At 36.9% G+C, this 12,234-nt stretch overlaps 1 protein-coding gene across 1 annotated transcript in view; it reads right to left on the bottom strand.

The window, feature by feature from the left end:
- Positions 1–12,234, bottom strand: part of LOC126946291 (motile sperm domain-containing protein 1-like) — a 415,617-nt gene that overhangs the window by 133,286 nt on the left and 270,097 nt on the right.

The following is a 12,234-nucleotide window of genomic DNA, read 5'->3' as shown; positions in this document are numbered from 1 at the left end:
ACCTTCCCTATGACATAGCCTTCCCAAATGAGAAGAAACCAGAAAAACAATTCTGGTAACATAAAAAAAAAAGGTTCTTTAACATCCCCCAAAAATCACACTAGCTCACCAGCAATGGATCCAAACCAAAAAGAAATCTCGGATTTACCTGAAAAAGAATGCGGAAGGTCGAGTATTAAGTTAATCAAGGAGGCACCAGAGAAAGGTAAAGTCCAGTTTAAGGAAATGAAAAACTGATACAAGATATGAGGGGAGAAATATTCCGTGAAATAGATAGCATAAATAAAAAAACAATTACAACTTCAGGAAATAAAGGACACACTTAGCAAAATGCAAAATGTACTGGAAAGTCTTAGCAATAGAATCGAACAAGCAAAAGAAAGAACTTCAGAGCTCAAAGACAAGGCTTTTGATTTAACCAAATCCAATAAAGACAAAGAAAAAAGAATTTAAAAAAATGAACAAAGCCTCCAAGAAGGTTGGGATTATGTTAAATGACCAGACCCAAGAATAATTAGTGTTCCTGAAGAAGAAGAGAAATCTAAAAGTCTGAAAAATATATTTGGGGGAATAATTGAGGAAAACTTCCCTGACCTTGCTAGAGACCTAGACGTTCAAATACAAAAGTTCAAAGAACACCTGGGAAATTAATCACAAAAAGATCATTGCCTAGGTACATCGTCATCAGGTTATCTAAAGTCAAGACAAAGGAAAGAATCTTAAGAGCTCTGAGGCAAAACCACCAGGGAACTTATAAAGAAAATCTTTCAGATTAACAGCAGGTTTCTCAGCAGAAACCCTACAAGTTAGAAGGGATTGTGGTCCTATTGTTAACTTCCTTAAACAATTTATCAGCTAAGAATTTTGTACACAGCAAAACTAAGCATCATAAATGAAGGAGAGATAGCCTCTTTCAGACAAACAAATACTGAGAGAATTTGCCACTACCAAGCCAGCACTAAAAGAAATACTAAAAGGAATCCTAGATCTTGAAACAAAACCAGAAGAGGACCTCCTTAAAGCATAAATCTCACAGGACCTATAAAACAATAATACAATAAATAAAACAAGGTATTCAGGTAACAACTAGCATAATGAATGAAACAGTATCTCAAATCTCAATACTAACATTAAATGTAAATGGCCTAAATCCTCTACTTAAAAGATTACAGAATTGCAGAATGGGTAAGAATTAATCAACCAAGTATCTGCCATCTTCAAGAGACTCACCCAACACATGAGGACTCACATAAACTTAAGGTAAAGGGGTGGAAAAAGAGATTCCATGCAAATGGACACCAAAAGCGAGCTGGAGTAGCTATCCTTACATCAGACAAAAAGAACTTTGAAGCAACAGCAGTTTAAAAAGACAGTCCAGGCGTGGTGGCTCATGCCTGTAATCCCAGCACTTTGGGAGGCCAAAGTGGGTGGATCACTTGAGGTCAGGAGTTGGAGACCAGCCTGGCCAACATGGCAAAACCTCGTCTCTACTAAAAATGCAAAAATTAGCTGGGCATGGAGGCGTGCACCTGTAGTCCCAGCTACTAGGGAGGCTGAGGCAGGAGAGTCACTTGAACCCGGGAGGCAGAGGTTTTGGTGAGCCCAGATCGCACCACTGCGCTCCAGCCTGGGTGATAGTTGAGACTCCATCTCACAGAGTGACATATAATGATAAAAGGCCTTGTCCAACAAGAAACTATCACAATCCTAAGTATATATGCACCTAACAGTGGAGCTCCCAAATTTATAAAACAATTACTACTAGACCTAAGAAATTAGACAGCAACATGATAATAGTGTGAGACTTCAATACTCTACTGACAGCACTAGACAGGTCATCAAGACAGAAAGTCAACTAAGAAACAATGGACTTAAACTATACCCTGGAACAAATGGACTTAACAGATATTTACAGAACATTCTATCCAACAACCACAGAATATACATTCTATTCATCAGCACATGGAACTTTCTCCAAGATAGAACACATGATAGGCCACAAAAAAACTCTTAATAAATTTAAGAAAATCAAAATTATATCAGGTACTCTCTCAGCCACAGTGGAATAAAATTTGAAATCAGCTCCAAAAGGAACCCTCAAAACCATGCAAATATATGGAAATTAAATAGCCTGCTCATAAATGATCGAGTCAACAATGAAATCAAGATGGAAATTAAAATCAAAACCACAGTGCAGTAACACTTTACTCCCACAAGAATGGCCATAATTAAAAAATCAAAAAATAATAGGTGTTGGTGTGGATGCAGTGAAAAAGGAACACTTCTACGCTGCTGGTGGGAATGTCAACTAATGGAAAACAGTGTGGAGATTCCTTAAAGAACTAAAAGTAGAACTACCATTTGATCCAGCAATCTTACTCCTGGGTATCTACCCAGAGGAAAAGAAGTCATTATCTGAAAAAGACATTTGCACATACATGTTTATAGCAGCAAAATTTACAATTGCAAAATATGGAACCCACCCAGATGGCCATCAATCAACTGGTGAATAAAGAAACTGTGGTATATATACACTATGGAATACTACTCAGCCATAAAACGGAAGGAATTATTGGCATTTACAGCAACCTGGATGGGATTGGAGACTATTAGTCTAAGTGAAGTAACTCAGGAATGGAAAATCAAACATCATATGTTGTCATTCATAAGCAGGAGCTAAGCTATAAGGATAAAAAGGCATAAGAATGACACAATGGACTTTGGGGATTCAAGGGAAAAGGGTGGGAAGGGGGTGAGGGATAAAAGGCTACAAACTGGGTTCAGTGTATACTGCTCCGGTGACGAGTAAACCAAAATATTACAAATCACCACTAAAGAACTTACTCATGGCCAGGCACAGTGGCTCATGCCTGTAATCCCAGCACTTTGGGAGGCTGAGGTAGGTAGATCACCTGAGGTCGGGAGTTCGAGACCAGCCTGACCAACATGGAGAAACCCCGTCTCCACTAAAAATACAAAATTGGCCAGGCGTGGTGGCGCATGCTTGTAATCCCAACTACTTGGGAGGCTGAGGCAGGAGAATCACTTGAACCCGGGAGGCAGAGGTTGTGGTGAGCCAAGATCACGCCATTGCACTCCAGCCTGGGGAACAAAGAGCGAAACTCCATCTCAAAAAAAAAAAAAAAAAGAAAAAAAAAACTTACTCATATAACCAAATACCACCTGTTCCCCAAAACCTATGGAAATTTAAAAAATAACTAAAAAGGACAAAAATTTTAAAATAATCTAGCCCCCACCCCCAAAAAAGAAAACAGAACATTTAATGATGGTTAATATCAAAATTATTTTGGGTCCAATGAGAGATGGGGTGCTCCAGCTTTTTACAACCCTATTTTAAAAGCAAAGAAAATATTCAGTTTATTTGTTTGTAAAACAAGTATTTGATACAAGTTTAATGGGGTGAATAAATCTCAAATATGTACAAATAAGTGGGGAAAGTACAGAGATGGACAGGTCAATGTAGGCATCAATTTACTGCAGGTACTTCTCATTCTCAAAGTAAATCTGCAATTCATTTTAGAAAAAGTGTGATAGGAAAGGAACAGAACGGAGGTAAATGAAAAAATATACTATGTAGCATACCTAAAGAATCAAAGATTTGTCTTATTTTCTCATCTATCCATGATATTTGCTAATTATTTCATTTATTACAGAGACAAGCTAAAAAACAGACAGTAATGCCTGTAAGCTGACCGAGCCCACAGCTTTTAATTGAGGGGGACAGTGGGAGGGCAACATCTCACTGTATTTAATACACGAAACAGAAATCCAAAACACTTACCAATTTGTACTTGTTTGGGCTGGCTAAGGGAAACAAATGCTGATGTGTCATCAGTCCAGGATATGTGAATGTTGCCTGTAATCACAAATTAAAAGTAAAGTGAACATTAAAAAAAAAAAAAAGCAAAAACCAAAAAACCCTACTAAAATGTGTGAAAAGGAGATGAACAGACACTTTTCAAAAGAAAATATGCACGTGGCCAACAAGCATATGAAAAAATGCTAAACATTGCATAGTAATGTTTGGAAACTATTTTTGAAATTATAAGATTAAATGCATATGCAGAGTAAAACGTAGCATTTAAAAACTACACAAAAATCAATTCACTATGTCCTTCAATGATTTAATTCAAATATTGCTTGAACCCCCATTATGGGTCTAATATGATAGCTACTTAAAGATGACAAAGAGACACATATGATCCAGGCCCATGAATAATTTAAAGAGCAGTTCTGAAGTCATACAATTCATGCCTTACATACAACTTTAGGAGATCCGGTGTGGGGAAAGATTTTTGTGTTACATACAACCAACAGGAAGCTTATCTGAGAATATATAAATGTGCTTGCAAATAAAAAAGAACATGAAAATGAGCAGGAGGCTTGAACAAGCATTTCACAAAAGAGGATACCCCAATTACTGATACAAATTTTTTACAGTGGTAAATTTCATAAGGAAAGTGCAAATTACAAAAAGAAAATACAAATTGAAAGTATAGAAATACCACTGCACATTAGCAGAATGCCAAAACTGAAAAGGATGTACAATATCAAGTATTGTTGAAGATGCATGACTCAGAGTATAGACTATATTATAGTGAATAGACTACTCCCAAGTCTATTCACAAAAGAAATGCATGCACATGTACACCCAAGGGACGTATATAAGAATATTTATAGCAGCATTATTCATGATGACCCCAAACTGGAAACAACCCAAATGTCCAACAGGCAAGTGGATAAATACACATAGCATATTCATGCAATGGAATACTACACGGTAATAAAAATAAATTATACAGCTATATGTCACAACATGGATCACAAACAGAAGGTTGAATAAAAACATCAGATGTAGAAAATAACTATATGATTCCATTAAATAAAATTTAAAAGAAGGCAAGTCTAACCAAAGTAAGGATGTCTTTAGTTTTCTTTTGTGTAGAAGGGAAGATTTATTACTGGGGGCTCCTGGGAATTTGTTAATGCTCTATTTCTTCACCTGGGTGGTAGCTGCTTGGATGTGCTCAGATTTTAAAGAATTCATAGAATTGTTCATTTACCTTTTATATATTTTTATTTACATTATTCACAATAAAAATGGTAAAAAAAAAAAATTGGAAAGAAGGCTATTTGGTGAGCAGAGGATCTGAGCCCATGAATTTGAATGGTCTTAAGGATTGGGGGCATCAAGCTATTATATAGTGTCATGAACCCACCTTCATTATGGAGTTAGCTCCATGGAGGAGGCTGTCATACTTTGTCGGACTTTCTCTTCTCCAGAAAGTGTTAGAGACAACATGCTCAACACTATCCCTACTGAGTGGAAACTGACATTTCTATTTTTATCTGTTATTACAGTATCATTCTTCTCAAACGCAATTTCTTTTCAGAATAGGTTGGTAATTGGTAAATAGGGAGGAGACAGGGGAAGTGTTTAAAATATGGAAAGAGGGTTGAAAGACATGGTTTAAAAATCATGTTGATTTTAGTTATCATATACCATGAGTACAAAAGAGGAATAAAATGATAACAAGCCCCTTATGGACAAAATTATTGTAAGACTAAACTAGAATGATCAATCATCACATTTTGTCATAGGATATTCTAGTATTGACAGTCCTGCATCATATTTAAATCCTAAACTTAAAATATCTTTTATTGATTATGTGCTAGGTTAATGAATTTCCCCTGATATTGCTAATAATCTGAATGAGCTAGAGAATAAGTTATATTTCAGAAACTTTCCATGATATGTGAATTCTTCATCATTTTTATGTTAAATTTGTTATTTAGTCAGGTGCAGTGGCTCATGCCTATAATCCTAGCAATTTGGGAGGCCGAGGCAGGAGGATTATTTGAGCTCAGGAGTTAAAGACCACCCTGGGCAACATAGTGAGACCTCATCTCTATTTTTTAAAAAAGAAAAAAATTATTATCTTAAAAAAACAAAAAACAATATTTAAAAAATCATTAAACTTTAAAAAATTGACCAATCATCTGTTTCACCTTTCAATTTTTCTCCATATGAATGTGCTTGACATAACTAATACTTTTTGTGAATTTAGCCTTTCTCTTTGGTATTATACTGCAAGCATTTAAACATGTCATTGACATGCCTATCAATCTTTTCTTGTGTTATTTCATCTGCTGCTTCAAACATTGGAGAATTATAATCCCTGTGGATTCTTCTTAGTTTCAATTAAATAAAATGTCTCTTCCAGTCCCCAATCTCTTACCCTTTCCTTGACCTTTGCTTTAAACATTGCTTGTTATACATAGACCCCAAAGGCAGATCTTACTTTTAATCCTGAAGCCCTTGTTTATCTTTTACATATAAAAGGATCAGATGAGGGGAAAAGATACTCAATTTATGAGGGTTTATAAGTAAAGGTTAAACAAACTGGGCTTGTTTAGCTTTGAAACTGGATTAGTTTATTGATGTTGGGGAGAAGAATTGAGGAATTTTAAAGAAAAGACTTCAAGTAGATGAAAGAATAGATGGCATTGAGCAACTGTTCTCCACTTCCGTTGAGAATGAAAGGAAATGGACATACTAGGGGGAGAAGGCTTTCGTCTTGGAAATATAGAAATGATACCCAGCTACTGAGATTAATATATTGGGAGACAAGACAACCAAAAAAAAAAAAAAAAAAAAGGATTAGGTTGATCTTGCCTTGGTTGCAAAGTTATATACTACATAATAACAATTTAAAAATTTGTATAGCATTTTGAAGTTTACAAAACAATTTATCATAATTACTTCATTTGAACCTCACAGCAACCTTGTGAAGGAGGTATTATATTCACTTAGGGAGAGTATTATATTTACTTAAATCCACTTAGGGATGAGGAAACTGAGTTTGAATTGCCAAACATCAAAGAAGCTGGCAAGTAATACAACATGATTTGTTTTAAAACCGTTTTATTAGATATAATTCAAATGCCATATAATTTACCTATAAAGTGTATGATTCAATAGTTTTTAGTATATTCATAGAGTTTTGCAACCATCACCACAATCAACTTTAGAACATATTTTTATCACTTCAAAAAGAAACCTCATACACATTAGCAGGTATTCCAATTCCCCAGCACTAGGCAATCACTAACATTCTATCTTTGTAGATTTGCTTATTGTGGCCATTTCATATAAATGGAATCATACAATATATGGTATTTCAAATTTTTTTCACTGAGCATAATGTTTTCAAGGTCCATCCATGTTGTAGCATGTATCGACACTTCCTTCCGTTGTATGGCTCAAAAATATTTCTGTCTTAGTCTGTGATGTTATTACAGAGTTTCTGATAAGGGGTAATTTATAAAGAACAGAGATTTATTTTTTACAGTTCTAGAGGCTGGGAAGTCCAAGGTTGAGGGCTCTGCATCTGACAAGGGCCTTCTTTCTGCATCACCCTATGGTGGAAGGCAGAAGGTGAAAGGGCAAGAAAGCATGCATGTGCATGTGAGAGATCAAACTCACACCCTCAAGCTCTTTATTTATTTATTTATTTAGAGACAGACTTGCTCTGTCACCCAGGCTGAAATGAAGTGGCACGATCTTGGCTCACTGCAACTTCTGCCTCCTGAGTTCAAGTGATTCTCCTGCCTCAGCCTCCTGAGGAGCTGGGATTACAAGCATGTGCCACCACGCCCAGCTAATTGTTGTATTTTTAGTAGAGATGGGGTTTCACCATGTTTGCCAGGCTGGTCTTGAACTCCTGACCTCAAGTGATCCACTGGCCTAAACCTCCCAAAGGGCTGTGATTACAGGAGTGAACCACTGCACCCAGCCCTCAAGCCCTTTAGTAATCAACATTAATTCATTCATGAGAGTGTAGCCCTCATGACCTAAATATCACTCATCAGGCCTCAGCTAATAGGAATTAGGCTGAACTGGGGATTAAGTTTCTAAAACATGCTTTTTAGGGTGTATACTTAAGCCACAGCAATTTTATTGTATGGATATACCATATTTTGTTCATTCAGTTACCAATTGATGAACACTTAAATTGTTTCTACTTTTTGGCTATTCTAAACAGTGCTGCTGTAAACATTCATGTTCAGGTTTTTGTGTAGACATATTTTCATTTACAACTTGATCTTCAACCCCAGTTTTTTGTCATAGGCAGAATTCTAAGATGGCCACTATCATTTCCACCCTCTAGTATATATACCCTACATAATCCCCTCCACTTGAGTGTGGGCAGAACTTGTGAATATGGATGGGATATCACTCCACTGATTTGATTATGTTACATGACAAAGATGAGGGAATTTGCTGATGTAATTAAGGCACTGAATCAGTTGACTTTAAGTTAATCAAAAAAGAGATTATCTTGGGTGGGTCTTTTCTAATCAGGCAAGCCCTTTAAAAGAGGGTCCCGTCCTTTCTTGAAAGAAAGATTCAAAACCAAAGAGATTCTCTTTCTGGCCGTGGAGAAGCAACCAATCACGTTAATTACCTATAAAAGGGGTCACATGGCAAGGATCTGAGGATCCCTCTAGAAACAGAGTAGTCCTCAGCCAACAGCCAGCAAGAAAACAAGGATTTCAGTCCTACAATTGTAAGGAAGTGAATTTTGGGGCAATCAGTGAGTTTGAGAGAGGGACCCCAAGTCTCAGATGAGATTGCAGCCCTGGCTGATATCTTGATTTTTATCTTGGTGAGACCTGGAGCAGAGAATGCAACTCATCTGTATCTACGCTACTGACCCACAGAAATAGTGAGATAATAAACGTATGTTGTTTTTAGTCACAAAGTTTATGGTAATTTGTTATGCAGCAACATGAAATCAGTACAACATCATACTGATGCTTTTGCAATCATACCATTCAGTACTGCCTCCACGTACCTGAGTTTCCTTCCTTCTCTGTAATTATTAATAGTACCATAATTATTGCAGTTACCTGGGTAACAACAGATCTTTAAAAAAAATCTGATTCTGCCAGAGAGGCTCCCTCAAACATAAATAATGATTCAGGTTAGTAAGAAATCACAGAATCATGGGTTTTATAGCCAGAGGGATCTTACTGATATTACATTAATAGACAGATATGAACCCTCATCAGGCTCAGCCTATTAAAAATTGATGTCACACTCAACCCTATCGACCCCTTTGTAACCCATCTCATTAAAATAATTTTCCAGATAACTCTCTAATTTTTCTCATTCTCATTCTGTCACCCCACTTCAATGTCTTTTAGAATATCTTGAAATTGCAACTTGGAGAGTTTAAGATGAAAACTTTGAAGTGAGCTCTGAGAGCTTAAAAACATCATACTGAGTTTTTAATCTATAGCTTTATCATGGGTCTACATGCCAGTCACACAGATACAAAGACATGTTTTCACAGTTCACTGGATCCTTCACACCAGAGTAAAACCGTGGAGCTTTAAAACAGCAAGCAAGTTAGCTCTTCAAGAGACTTGAAATTAGGATATACCTGCCAGGCATGGTGGCTCACGCCTGTAATCCCAGCACTCTGGGAGGCTGAGGTGGGTGGATCACCTGAGGTCAGGAGTTCGAGACCAGCCTGACCAACATGGTAAGACCCCCCCCTTCCTCGTGTCTACTAAAAATACAAAAAAAAAAAAAAAAAAAAAAAAGAAAGAAATTAGGGTATACCTAGAAATATTTCTAAGGGATAAACTTGATGACTCTTGGAGCAATGGTATACATAGTGTTCAAAAGGAGATGATTCTTATTGTGCCATCTACATGGGGTCCCGCAGTCCTACAAAATTCCCACAAGATTATTCTTTGTCGAGATAAAGCTGGGTCACTGCTTTATAATACCTAGGATTGCCCACGATATTATAGTGAAAACAGATTTGGCATGCCCCCTAAATTCTACAAGTGACTTTGACACATACAAGAAAAGGCAGCATAGTTTAGGTTGGCAGCATAGACTTTAAAGTAAGGTTTAGGTTTGAGTTTTGACTCCGCTGTTTACTAGGTAAGCAATCTTGAGAAAGTTCTTTAATGTCTGTACGTATCAGGTTACATCAGCAGAAAAACATGGTGATTATAATATTAGCTACCTCATACAATATTTGAGAGGATTATATGATCATGTATGTAAAGCAGTAGCTACTCCCTGTTACAGATGAAGCACTCGATAATAGCTGTGATTATTACATATGAGGATTAAGATATTATTTTGCATGATATGCAAAGAAACCAGCTCCTTTACAAATTTGTAAAAGATTTTTCCCCGTGGAGGTTAAGCATTAAAGTTGACTAAAATCTCTATATTTTTATTAAGTTAAAAAATAACTAAAACTTTGCATTAATTTTTAAAATTTAATTTTTATACAAACGACTATTATTAAAACCCTCCCTGGCATGGTGATAAGGAGCATGGGTTCTGGAATCAGACCTTCTGGATTTGAATATCATCTCTACCACTTCCAAACTACTTGGGCAAGCCCAGAGCTTCCTTTTCATCATTTGTAAGGTGGAGATTATAACAGAAACCAATCTTTATGTGCATTGAGTGGATTAAATTCGATGAGACAACTTAAAGCACCCAGTGCAGTGCAGCACAGTGCTTAAAACAGAATAAATGCCGAATAAATATTCCCTTCAAAAAAGGGGGAAAAAAGTGATAAACATAACTTTAAAACAACTACTTATTTTGTGCAATGTTCTCCTAAAATCTCAATAGTAATAAACATGTGTGTGCATGTGTTTATATATACATACACATAAATGGATATATATATTTGTTTCTGCTTTGTTCACCATTATTTCATATATACTTTCCCATATACCATATCAACGCAAGTCCATACATATACTTTTCAAATAATAGCTGTTGAGGTATTTCATTGAACTGCTTTTGGAATATTTGGAATTATTTTCAAAAGTTGCACTGGTCATGGTGGCTCATGCCTGTAAATCCCAGCCACTGGGGAGGCTGAGGCAAGAGGATCACTTGAGGCTTGGAGTTTGAGACCAGCCTGGGCAACACAGAGAAATCCCATCTTTAAAACATTTTTAGGCCAGGCACAATGGCTCATGCTTGTAATACCAGCACTTTGGGAGGCCAAGGCAGGTGGGTCACAAGGTCGGGAGTTCAAGACCAGCCTGGCCAATATGGTGAAACCCCGTCTCTACTAAAAATACAAAAAAAAAAAAAAAAAATTAGCTGGGTGTGGTGGCACACACCTGTAGTCCCAGCTGCTCGGGAGGCTGAGGCAGGAGAATTGGTTGAACCCAGGAGGTGGAGGTTGCAGTGAGCTGAGATGGTGCCACTGCACTCCAGCCTGGGCAACAGAGCAAGACTCTGTCTCAAAAAAAAATTTTTTTTAAATATATGTCGGGCATGGTTGTATGCACCTTAGTCCCAGCTACTTGGGAGGCTGAAGTGGGAGGATCCCTTGAGTCCAGGAGCTTGAGGCTGCAGTAAGCTGTGATTGCAACACTGCACTCCAGCCTGAGTGACAAGAGCGAGACTCTGTCTCTAAAAAATAAATAAACAAATAAAACAACAGAAAAAGTTGCTATTATTAATAACACTGATATAAACATCTTTATGCAATGCACCTTATTTTGGGGGAAGGGGAATTTTGGGCTGTATTTTTTAAAGTGTAAATACCAAGTTAAGAGGTATACAATAGAGACAAGAGGGCTAACTGACAAAATGTAAGAGACACTACCCTACAGGCTCCAAACACAGACAAGCTGGTTAAAAGTAGCAACAAAAATCCCCACAGTTTTTTAAAAAAATGCGTAGTTGAGCTTGAAAGCAAACAAAGGAAACGTCTAGAGGTTAGAAACAAAGAGGAAAATCACAGCCAGAACAGAGTAAAGAGTTGAAGCCCAGTGGTCCATAGATAAATCAGATGTAAGACAAAGTCTGGGGTACTTTTTTTTCTTTTATAAATTAAGGTAATAAAGTAAAATCACTATTTTAGTGTATAGTTTTGCAAGTTTTAAAAATGCATACAGTAGTGTAACAACCACCACAATCAAGATAAAGAACAGTTAAATCATTCTTCCATGCTCCTATGTAGTCAAATCCTTTTCCACTCCCATGTGGCTTGGGTTTTCATGCCCTACTGAAATGGGTAGGAGGCCACAGATCCAGTTTGTAGATAGTGAGCTGGATTTGAGCTTCCTGCAAAAAGGAGTACTAGAAAAACTCTGATCCTTGGCCTAGGAACGTGGTCCTGAAAGCAATACATCTGTTCTCAGTTGTGGATC

This window comes from Macaca thibetana, chromosome X (assembly GCF_024542745.1).
Source record: "Macaca thibetana thibetana isolate TM-01 chromosome X, ASM2454274v1, whole genome shotgun sequence".
Lineage (NCBI taxonomy): Eukaryota > Metazoa > Chordata > Mammalia > Primates > Cercopithecidae > Macaca > Macaca thibetana.
This window is presented reverse-complemented; position numbering and strand designations above follow the sequence as displayed.